Source organism: Panthera pardus, unplaced genomic scaffold, assembly GCF_024362965.1.
Source record: "Panthera pardus isolate Hobbes unplaced genomic scaffold, ASM2436296v1 HiC_scaffold_24, whole genome shotgun sequence".
In the NCBI taxonomy this organism is placed as follows: Eukaryota; Metazoa; Chordata; class Mammalia; order Carnivora; family Felidae; genus Panthera; species Panthera pardus.
The window spans coordinates 137715482-137725878 of NW_026526810.1; the positions used below are offsets into that span (position 1 = coordinate 137715482).

At 60.8% G+C, this 10397-nt stretch overlaps 1 long non-coding RNA gene across 2 annotated transcripts; it reads left to right on the forward strand.

Moving 5' to 3' along the window:
- Positions 1–2634: 2634 nt before the first annotated feature.
- LOC109257842 (uncharacterized) lies at positions 2635–10110 on the forward strand. Of its 2 annotated transcripts, XR_002076115.2 has the most exons (3): positions 2635–2746; positions 2851–2930; positions 9540–10110. It is a non-coding gene; the product is annotated as an uncharacterized LOC109257842 (long non-coding RNA). The 2 variants fall into 2 exon arrangements; XR_008417385.1 differs by lacking the exons at positions 2635–2746; positions 2851–2930 and adding an exon at positions 7776–9455.
- The last annotated feature ends 287 nt before the right edge of the window (positions 10111–10397 follow it).

Consider the following 10397-nt stretch of genomic DNA (forward strand, 5'->3'; position numbering starts at 1 on the left):
CTGGGCTCCCGTCCTCCCCTGGGCCCCGTCCTCACCTGGGCTCCCATCCTCCCCTGGGCCCCATCCTCCCCTGGGCCCCGTCCTCCCCTGGGCTCCCATCCTCCCCTGGGCCCCGTCCTCCCCTGGGCTCCCATCCTCCCCTGGGCCCCGTCCTCACCTGGGCCCCGTCCTCCCCTGGGCCCCCGTCCTCCCCTGGGCTCCCATCTTCCCCTGGGCTCCCGTCCTCCCCTGGGCCTAGATCCCTCGCACCTGCGGACAGCCAGGATGGATCCCTTTCCTCTGAGGGTTTGTTGCCGACACGTCTGCCGCAGCTCCGGGAGCCCGGCACCCCTCCTAATGTTTTCTTTATTTATACACCTGCATCGTCCAGAACAGCTGCTTTATTGAGATTCATCTGTCACAAGCCTTAATTAAAATAACACAAGCGTCTAACTCCGCACAGGTCACCACAGCAAATGTGTGTTTTCCTGCTGTCAGTTAAGGCCTGAGCGGGGAGCCGTGACGCGGCCGCTCCTCTCCTCGTCCGTCCTCCAGCCGAGTCCTGAGTTGGGGCGCGGGCGGGCCCTGCAGGGAGCCCCGGTGGAGGGCGGCGGGCCAGGGGGCTGGCGGGGGTGGGGGGTGGGGGGGAGGCGTCCTGCAGGGACGGCGGCTGGTCCCGTACGAGGTCCCTGCAGCCACTGTGAGGAGTTGTTGCAAACTTTCTGCCCTGGAGCCACGGCCCGTGACTGCCTTGCGGTCTGGAGGGCAGGGTCTGCCTCGCTGGTAGGGCCCCGGGGAGTCATTTCCACACCTTTTCCAGCTCCTGGAGGCATCCTTGGCCCGAGGCCCACCGTCCGTCCGCAGACCCAGCGGCCACGTCTGTCCTCACCCCTCCTGCCCTGTGACCACACTGAGCCAGGGTTCACTTCGCCATGGACGGCCCTACGTTGACAGGTGACAGGGGTCAGGACGTTTGGGGCCACGAACCAGCCTGCCGCACCCCCTAAACGTGAAGGACACCGGCTGGCAGAGAGGAGGGTGTGTGGATGGAGGGCCCGGGTCAGCGTGTCTGCGAGAGGGCTCAGGAAGGGTGGGGGGGCCGGGCTGCAGACTCAGGCCTCAGGGTAAGGTGACACAAGTGGGCACAGCTCAGCAGGGGTGATAGGAGGTCCCCCTCGCAGGATGGGGGACGGGGGTGCAAGGGGAGCCTGGGTCCCCCTCGCAGGACGGGGGACGGGGGTGCAGGGGGAGCCTGGGTCCCCCTCGCAGGACGGGGGACGGGGTGCAGGGGGAGCCTGGGTCCCCCTCGCAGGACGGGGGACGGGGGTGCAGGGGGAGCCTGGGTCCCCCTCGCAGGACGGGGGACGGGGGTGCAGGGGGAGCCTGGGTCCCCCTCGCAGGACGGGGGACGGGGTGCAGGGGGAGCCTGGGTCCCCCTCGCAGGACGGGGGACGGGGGTGCAGGGGGAGCCTGGGTCCCCCTCGCAGGACGGGGGACGGGGGTGCAGGGGGAGCCTGGGTCCCCCTCGCAGGATGGGGGACGGGGTGCAGGGGGAGCCTGGGTCCCCCTCGCAGGACGGGGGACGGGTGCAGGGGGAGCCTGGGTCCCCCTCGCAGGACGGGGGACGGGGGTGCAGGGGGAGCCTGGGTCCCCCTCACAGGACGGGGGACGGGTGCAGGGGGAGCCTGGAAGGAGCCAGGGGCGTGGGGAAGCAGGAGGCGAAGCCCTTAGGAAGCGGACGTGGCTTTACTTATGTCCATTATTCCCCTTCGATTTGCCGGATCAGTAAATTGCCTGGAGTAATTGGATTATTTGCATGATTTTGAGCCCGGGGCCCTCTGATCCGCCGCCCCGCTCGCAGTCCCGCAGGATGGGGCTTCAGGGTCCAGCCCTGCTCACGAGGGGTCTCCTGTCTGACCCCTTCCCGCGGTCTGCCACGCCGCCCGGGGCCCGGATGTCTGTCTGAGGCGCCGTGGACTGGGCTGCTGGTCACATCCGCCCGCGCCCTTCTGTCTGCAGCCTCGGAGACCGGCCCTCAGACACGTCTGCAGCTCTGTGACCTGTTTCTCTCCCTGTGGGCCCATCAGGACTGGGATAGGCCCTGTTCGGAGCTGCCACAGGACCCCAGAGGCGGTGGGAGTTGGAGCCCCAAGCTTGGTGCTCGTGGTACAGAGACCACGTCTTCAGGGCCTGCCCTGGACCCCCGGGAGCGATGGAGACTCTAACAACAGGCCCGGGGCCACAGGGGTCCTCGGGCCTGTCCCAGCGAGCTGGGGTGCTCGGTGTCGCCCGCTCTGTTGTTTGGGGGAATCTCTCCTTTGCCAGATGGGGGGGTTCTCTCCTGGGGGCCCCCTTCCGTTCTTCCAGACTTCAGGGCGGCGGCCCCTCCTCCCACCCCACCCACATGACCCCTCACACACCTACCTCCTGGCCGTGTCCCGGAGCCTCTGCTGGGGCTGATGCAGCCCTGAGCCTAGATCACACCCTGCCTCCCCCCCCCAGGAGCTCCCCCTGGCCTGTGCTGGCATCCGCAGTGACCCTTTCCTTCCTTTCCACGGGGGCAGACCCTCCCGGGGACCCTCACTGCCTGGGTCTCGTACCGGGCTCCGCTGGAGGTGATGACATCATCAGAGGTGGTTACTAGGCAACCGGCCTCCGCAGTCAGGGGACCGCTCTGTGGTTGGAAGGGCCCTGCCAGTTTCTTAAAATATCAGACTTCAGAGCACATTTAGTCCCAGAGAAGAGGGGAGAATCCAGCCAGCTTCAGGTCGCTGGGAAGCCCCCCTTAGATCTGCCCTCTGACTGCATGGGTTTTCCAAGAGGCGATCGTGTGAGACTAACCTCATTTTCTTTTCTTGTCATGGTCCTTAGCCCGGCGGATGAGGGCCCGTTATTGTTGTGATTTCCACGGCATTTGCCAAATGTGCTGTGTTATCCTTGAGGATGAAATGGTAAGTACATCCCAGATGAACTGTTAGGTGCATTTTGTCTGTTACAGGGAATTAGAGACAAAGGGAGTTAGCTAATGGCCCCGTGTCACCCTGGAGGGAGGGCTCCAGCGGGCTCCCGCAGGACTCTGACATCAGTCCTGGGCTGTCGAACGTTCTTATCAATGATTTATATGAAGAAATAAAAGGTCTGCCTGTCACTTTGCTGCTAGAACAAAGGACAGGAGGTACGTCGCAAGGAGGAATCGTAATTCAGAATCCTCTCAGCGTGGACGTGATTTAAGACTCAAAAAGAAAATTTGAACAGGACCGAAACAGCGCTACCTATAAAGGAGGTAACTGATCAATTGGGCCACATTACAATTAAGAGACATCAGTCAGGGGGATATTTGCGATACACGTTTGACAAAAGATTTACAACCGCATAAAACCCTCAAACAATTTTAAAAAGGGGTGAGCAAATGGACGAAAAAACAAGCCAACTATTGGGGCGCCTGGGTGGCTCAGTCGGTTAAGCGTCCGATTTCAGCTCGGGTCATGATCTCACAGTTCGTGGGTTCGAGCCCCGCATCGGGCTCTGTGCTGACAGCTCAGAGCCTGGAACTGCTTCGGATTCTGTGTCTCCCTCTCTCTCTGTCCCTCCCCCACTCAAGCTCTGTCTGTCTCTGTCTCAAAAATAAACATTAAAAAAATAATAATAAAAAAAAACCAAGCCAACTATTTAAACTGGCATTTTGTAAGAGGGGTGCCCGAATGTCCTCTAAGGACGTGAAAAGGGAATTGCTCGATTTTCCTAGTTCGCAGGGAGAGGCAGTCCTGACGCCACGTGATGTCACCTCCCCCGACGGACGCCAGGAAAGGGAGGAAGGGCTGAGCGTTGGCGAGGAGGACTGTGACGTGCTGGGCAGCTTTGGGAAAATTCTACGACCTTGGGTATGGACCCGACAGAAGCGCACGCGTGTTTCTACCGAAAGACACGTATGAGAATGTTTCCAGCAGTTTTCAATGGCTAAAGTCCAGAAGTAACCACAAAGCCCGCGGTGGGGTGAGCACGCGCCCAGGCCGGGCACCCGTCCAGCGGAAGGCCGGAAACCATTCATGCCAGTGGCTACCTCGCTCTATGCAGCAGCATGTTGGAAGTTCAGCAACAGAGTGGGTGAGAGGCCGGACGCGAGGACCCCATTCCACGAACGTCAAAGCCACGGACACTGGTCAGTGGTGCTGGAAGTGAACACAGTGCCCGCCTTCGAAGCCGGGACATGGGCGCCTGCAGCGTGCGGGGTGGGGGGGGGGGGGGGCGGGGTGTCCTTTTCCGGGCGGGTTCCGGCCACCAGTGGGCTCTGTCTGTGCGCTACCTGCGCGAGCCATCTGACATCGTGTCCGTGTTCCGTGGGCTGCGCGCGTCACGCTCGAGGTTCAGTGAAGCCGAAGGGACTTTGCCATTAACAGCCGCAAACCAACCAAAGGGCATAAAGCGAGCGTTTACAGACATTGGGCACCGGGCAGCGCAGGGCCCCTGGGGAGGGAGGCGGGAGGGGAGCCCCATTTTCCGCTGGGAAGCCGTCCGCCGAGGTGAGGAGGTACGGACTGGGGCTGGGGAGGCTGAGGGGCTGGGGTGTTGTGGGGAAGAGGGCCACAGAGGAGGGGCTGTCCACGGAACAGCTCTAGAAATCTCTCCGGACACGTGTCAGTTCTGAGCAGCCGGAGAGGGAAAACCTTTCCGACACCGGCATTAACCGGCTTGGGCTGCCGGAACGAAACGCCGCAGACCGTGTGGCTTAGACGATGGACCTCTGCTCCTCGTAGCTCTGGGGGCCGGGAGCCCCACCTCCGGGTGCTGGTGTGGTCGGGCTCAGCTGAGGGCTCCTCCCGCTTGCAGACGCCTTCTCACTGGCTCCTCACGTGGCAGGTGGGGAGAGAAACACTCTCCTCTTCTGTAAGGTCACCGTCCTGTAGGATCAGGGCCCCACCCTTACGCCCTCATTTAAGCTCCTGAAAACTCTCTCCCCAGGTCCAGCCACACGGGGGCTTCAACCTCCAGATGTTGTGGGAGACACGATTCAGTCTTAGCAACACGCAAGGCATTCAGAGAGATTCCAGAAGGGCCAGGATCTCAGTAGGAGGACTAGATTAGCCCTGGGGGAAGGCTGCTGGGCTCGATCGGGGAGCCTAGACTTAAGCCTCAGAGCTCTGACTCTGGTAGCAGCCAGGTAAGTTCCTATCAGGCCGACTCTCCCAGAGGCAACAAATATAAACACTGGACCAAACAGATACTAGAGCGAGTAGCTGAAGTCACGGGAGAACAACAGGCAGGAGTCAGCCTTTAGGAGAAAGGACCAGAACTGAGGAACGTTCCCATTTTAACAGCTTCTGGCCTGAGGGCAGCCCCGAGTTCACACCACGCAGGTCACAAACATCGTCCAAAGTCCAACAAAAAGTGTGCGGTATTCATGGCTTGAAAACCAGAGAACTGAGTCTAAGGCAGCCTCAACCACAGAAAGGTAAGAGACAATCCCAGAAAGGGGTGGGTCCGAAGACGTGTGTATAAACCCCCGTGTTGTCTCCGGACGGCTCTTGAACCACACTCAGGCAGGGCGGACCCCAAGCAGCCCAGCCACGGCCATGTGGGATCCACCCTAGAGGGACATCTTCTAGTTTGAATCACCCCAGATGAATTGCCTGTTAAAATAATGAATACCAATGCATTTCAGTCTTGAGGTCCAACAGTGGAATGTCTACAAAACCCAGGATGCAATCCAACATTTTTGGGTAAGAGGAAAGGAGAAAATGTGGCTTGTTCTCAAAAAAAAAAAAAAAAAAAAAAAGACAATCATAAAGACTAACCCCAAGGTGACTAAGACGTTGAACTAAGCAGAGAAGGATTTCAAAGCTGTTATAATGACTGTGCCCAATGAAATAAAAGAAAATATGTTCATAACAAATAAAAAGATTGGATATTGTGGTAGAAAATAGAAATTGATAGAAAGAGCTAAGTGGAAATTCTAGAACTGAAAAATATAAATCCAAAATGGAAGTTCATGGGATGGGCTCAATACCAGAATGGAAACAGCGAAGGAAAGAGCGAACTTCAAGAGAGAGCAACAGAAATTGTCTAATTTGAAGAAGAGGGGAAAAAAAGGCGGGGGGAACCCAATAAAAAACAGTGTTTCCAAGACCCATGGAATAAATCTGACACGTGTGATATTCGTGGTGCTCAGAAAGGAGGGAACAGAGAGCAGAAATGTTTACATTTTAATTATTTAAAAAAAAATTTAATATTTGTTTTTGAGAGAGAGAGATACAGAGTGAAGGGGGGAGGGGCGGGGAGACAGGGAGACACAGAATCCGAAGCGGGCTCCAGGCTCCGAGCCGTCAGCACAGAGCCTGACGCGGGGCTCGAACCCATGAACTGTGAGATCATGACCTCAGCCAAAGTCAGACACTTAACCAACTGAGACACCAGGAGCCCCTACATTTTAATTATTTTTAAGGAAATTGTGGTTGAAAATTGCCTGAATTTGAATGAAGACACCGATTTCACAGATTTCACGAGCTCAGGAAACCCCGGTCAGTCCAAGTCAGGGAAATGATGTCAAAGCCCGTTACAGCCGGAGAGCAGGACAAAGAGAAACTTTTGGAAGCAGCTGCCCAGAAGCGACACGGCACTCGGGGGAGCGATAAGTTGGGTAAATGCTCGCTTCTCGTGAGAAATGAACAGAGCCAGAGGCAGCGGGAGATATTTTTAATGTACTAAAAGGGAAAAAAAAATCCTATAAACAGAAAAACTGTTCTTCGAGAATGAAAGTGAAAGACATTTTCAGATAAAAGAAAACGCGAATTTTTCACCAACATAGATGCTGAAGGAGACCCTTCGAACGGGTGAGATGACCCCAGACGGACTCCCGGGACCTGTCCCCAGGAGCCTCGCCACGCGTGTGGGGAACACGAAATGCCCGCTGGGTGCAGGATGGCTGTGCCCCGCCCTGCAGTGACCCCCCCCACCCCCAGGACGTGGCCTGGGCACACGGCGGCCCGTTGCCAGGTTCACGGTCCTAGGGGAGGGGAGGAGGAGCTCATTCACGCACTTCTCTCAGAGCGAGGGGTTGGCGGTCATGCTGGAGGCCGTGCCAGGGGCCCAGGGACTCTGGCTCCCGGTGTGTGGGGGGTCGGGGGCTAGCCTCAGGGCCCAGTGGTGCCACCTTGGGCCAATGGCCTCACCCCTGTGCCTCTGCGTGCCGATTACGGGGGACCAGCTGGGGCCTCAGGCTTCGAGGCGCCTCTGGCATTGGAGGTCTGGGAACGGCAGGTTTGGGGTTCCGGGGCTCCCTGGCTCTCGGAGCCACAGGGAGATGAGGGGCTGAGACAGCGGGGCTGCGTGCAGCCACGGTGCCCGCATCCCAGCCCTCGTCTCATCCATGGGGCAGGAAGGGTTCTTCTCTGCCCTGCTGCGGCCTCTGCTCTCAGAGCCGGCTTGTGGGGTCCTGGCTCCCTGGCTTCTCCCAGGGGAGATGTCTGGGGTCAGGGCTCTGGCGTCAGAGGCCGGAGGAGGGGCTTCTTTGCTCTCTGCACCCCTGCCTCACTCCGCAGCCACCGCTCACGGTGACCAGGCGTGCCCCTCTCCATGCTCACACTGGGTCTGCAAATCCCTTCCTTCCGCCTCCCTGACTCGCGGGGAACTCAGCCCTAACTTCCAGGTCTAAGTCAAGGGCGCTGTCCGCCCGCAAGAAGCCAAGAACCGCAAGCCTGCCCTCTGCACCCTGGGGCCGGGCGCAGGCTGGGGTGGGGAGGGCGGGCAGAGCCAGAGGGGCGAGCACTCAGCTCCCAGGCCCTCGGGCCGCTCCTCCCGGGCCTGCGCTGACCTCTCCTCTTGCCCCCTCGGGCCACCAGCCATGTCTTCCTCTGTAGACAGGCGTGAGGGGCCGGTGGCCGTGGAGCTGGTGGCCCAGGAGTGAGAGGGGCCTCGCCGCCCCAGCACGTGAATATGGATTTGTGCCTAAGGACAGGCGGTGGCAGGCTCCGGCCCTAATTAGTGCGCGATGGCTGCTCCCTCCGCCCCTGGGAGCCGGGGCGGGGGTGGGGGGGCATCAAAGGAAGGCAGCCTGCTAATCCCCCTCTTCCAAGGGCGGCATCTGCTCCCTCCCTCCCCCGGGCGCGTCTCTCTGACAGCAGGCCGCGAGAGTCTCGGCTATTTAATTAGGCCGGAAAGTTCCCCCAACCCTGGGAAATGATTTCATTTCAATATTTCCTTTGCCGAGCGCGACACCCTCCCCCATCCTCAAAGGCCTTTCATCTGCGGCTCGCCCATCCCCCGCCAGGGGCCTCTCCCCTCCCCTCTCATTCGCGTCCTGTTCAAGGGGCCAGGCCAGGCCGGGGGCGGCGGCGGCTGGCCTTTGAGAGAGGCCGCCCCCCCACCCCCCCAGCCGTTGGCCCAGCTGCGGCTGGTAACCAGCTGCGTGCATCCTGCCAGCCTGGCCTCCCGCCTGCACGCCCTGGGTCCTACCCCAGACCTTGGCCAAGCAGCTCCCTCTCCAGGCGTGCCCCGCCCCCCCTCCCGGGGCAGGTCCAGGCCGCGTGAGGAGCCGCCCGCCCTGAGACATGATGTCACAAGGAGCTCGTCCCTCCCTGCTTTTGTCAGCCTCTGCTGGCCGGGTCACCCTTCGCCGGCCCCAGTCCCGCCTGCCTGATTCTGCTCCCGGTGCTTGTGTGTACGGGGCTGTGTGCACACACACTGCATGTGTGAGGCTGTCTGTGCGTGCTTGTGCACACGCGTGGGGGTGCGTGGCACGCGTGGGGGTGCGAGGTTGCGTGTACATCTGTGCCTGCGAGTGTGTGTGGTCGGCACGTGCATGCACACGTGTACCTGTGCGTGTATGCGTGTGCACATGTAGGCACGTCTGTGGGAGCCCCTGAGGTCTGAGCCTGGTTCCTGTCTGTCTTTAGGCAGCTGGCACTCCCGTCCTCCACGGACCGTGCGGGGCCAGCACCAGGCCCTGCTGCAGAGCAAAGGCTCCCGGGGGGGTGGGGGGGTAGGATCTGGAGGGCGCTGGGGGGGAGGTCCTGAGCTCCGGAGGCCCTCTGCAGACTCAGTCTCCACGTTTGTACAAACTCGTCCGTCCCCGAGGTCTGTGCCCAGAGCACAGCCACAGGCCCGGAGGTCAGGCCGACTTTGCCTCGGGGGGTCAGCACCCCAGCCGGCGCCCCACCCCCCCCCCGCCCTCTCTGAAGCAGCGCCCCCCACAGCGTCCTCCTCTGTCCTCCTCCACTTGGGCCCGGAGGCCCTCCTGGAGGCGGCTAATGAGAGGTGTCAGCTGGGAGGCTCTTCTGGGGAACCTGCTGTCCAGAGTGATTTCTAAACGGGAAAGTCTAACCTCACTGAGTCCTTTGCACGCGTCCGAGTGACGAGTGACGGAGCCGCAGAGGCAGCCCTCGGAGTCGCCGGGAGCCGGAGAGGAGAGGAGATTGATCTCCACTGGCCTCCTGAATGTAGAGTTCTTAAGAAGCTGTTTGTCACGCGGCCCCGAAGGCGAGGTGGGGGCCTTGGCTAACAAATGACGATCGCTGTTGTTCTGCCTCCCTTCCCATCCCCCACGCCGGAATTTATGCCTTTTCCAGACAAAACGCTCTCGCAGACAGGTGTCCCACGTCTTCACCGCGGCCAAGTATCGACGGTATTGATCACGCGGCGCTGGGATTCCCCCCCCCCCACCCAGGAAGTGAGACACTCGGGGCTCCAGGGGCCCCCTTCCCTCCCCCACCCGCACCCACTCCTCAGCGGGCCGTCGGCGTCATGGGGGGCAGCGGGCAGCGGGGCCTGGCACGTGCTGGTCGCTCTGTGGACCCTCGGTGCCAGGATGGGGGAACGAGAAACCAGGAGTCTGGGGGGGTCGGAGACAGGCTGTTGGATTCTCAGCGCTACGCCCCTGCTTGGTCAGCTGGCCTCGCCCTCGGGGATTCCTCTCCCTGCCCCCCGGGGGCTCCCTGCAAGGCCTGGGGGACCCTGGAGATGGTGACAGCCCTCCCGGTGGGGGCGGGGGGGTTCCATGTTATGCTCGGGAGGTGAGTGTGCACAGAACTTTGTGAATTGCTTTCTTTCCTGTTTTATGAACTACTTCTCCGAATGCCTGCACAGTACTCTCCTGAGGGACGGGGGGAGATAAATAGCAATTAAAGTCTTGTCATCCGACTCGCTCAGGCCGTTAAGTTGTTCAACCTTGCATAAAAAACCGGTGAGTGTACTTAACGCAGAGGAGCACCTGGGCGCGTGGCAGTAAGCGTAAATCAGGGTCTAACGACGCGCTCCCGCCCACCGGGCTCGCGGCGCCCCCGGCCCGGGCTCCCGGTCGGCTGGCCTGCGCGGGGCCCTCTGCCCGCGTCGTCCCCGGGCCCAGGCAGAGAGGACGGCTCACAGGCTGTGGCCGGGCCTCCGGGCCCTCTCCGCGTCCCCGGCCTGGCCGGGCAGCTGGAACCACG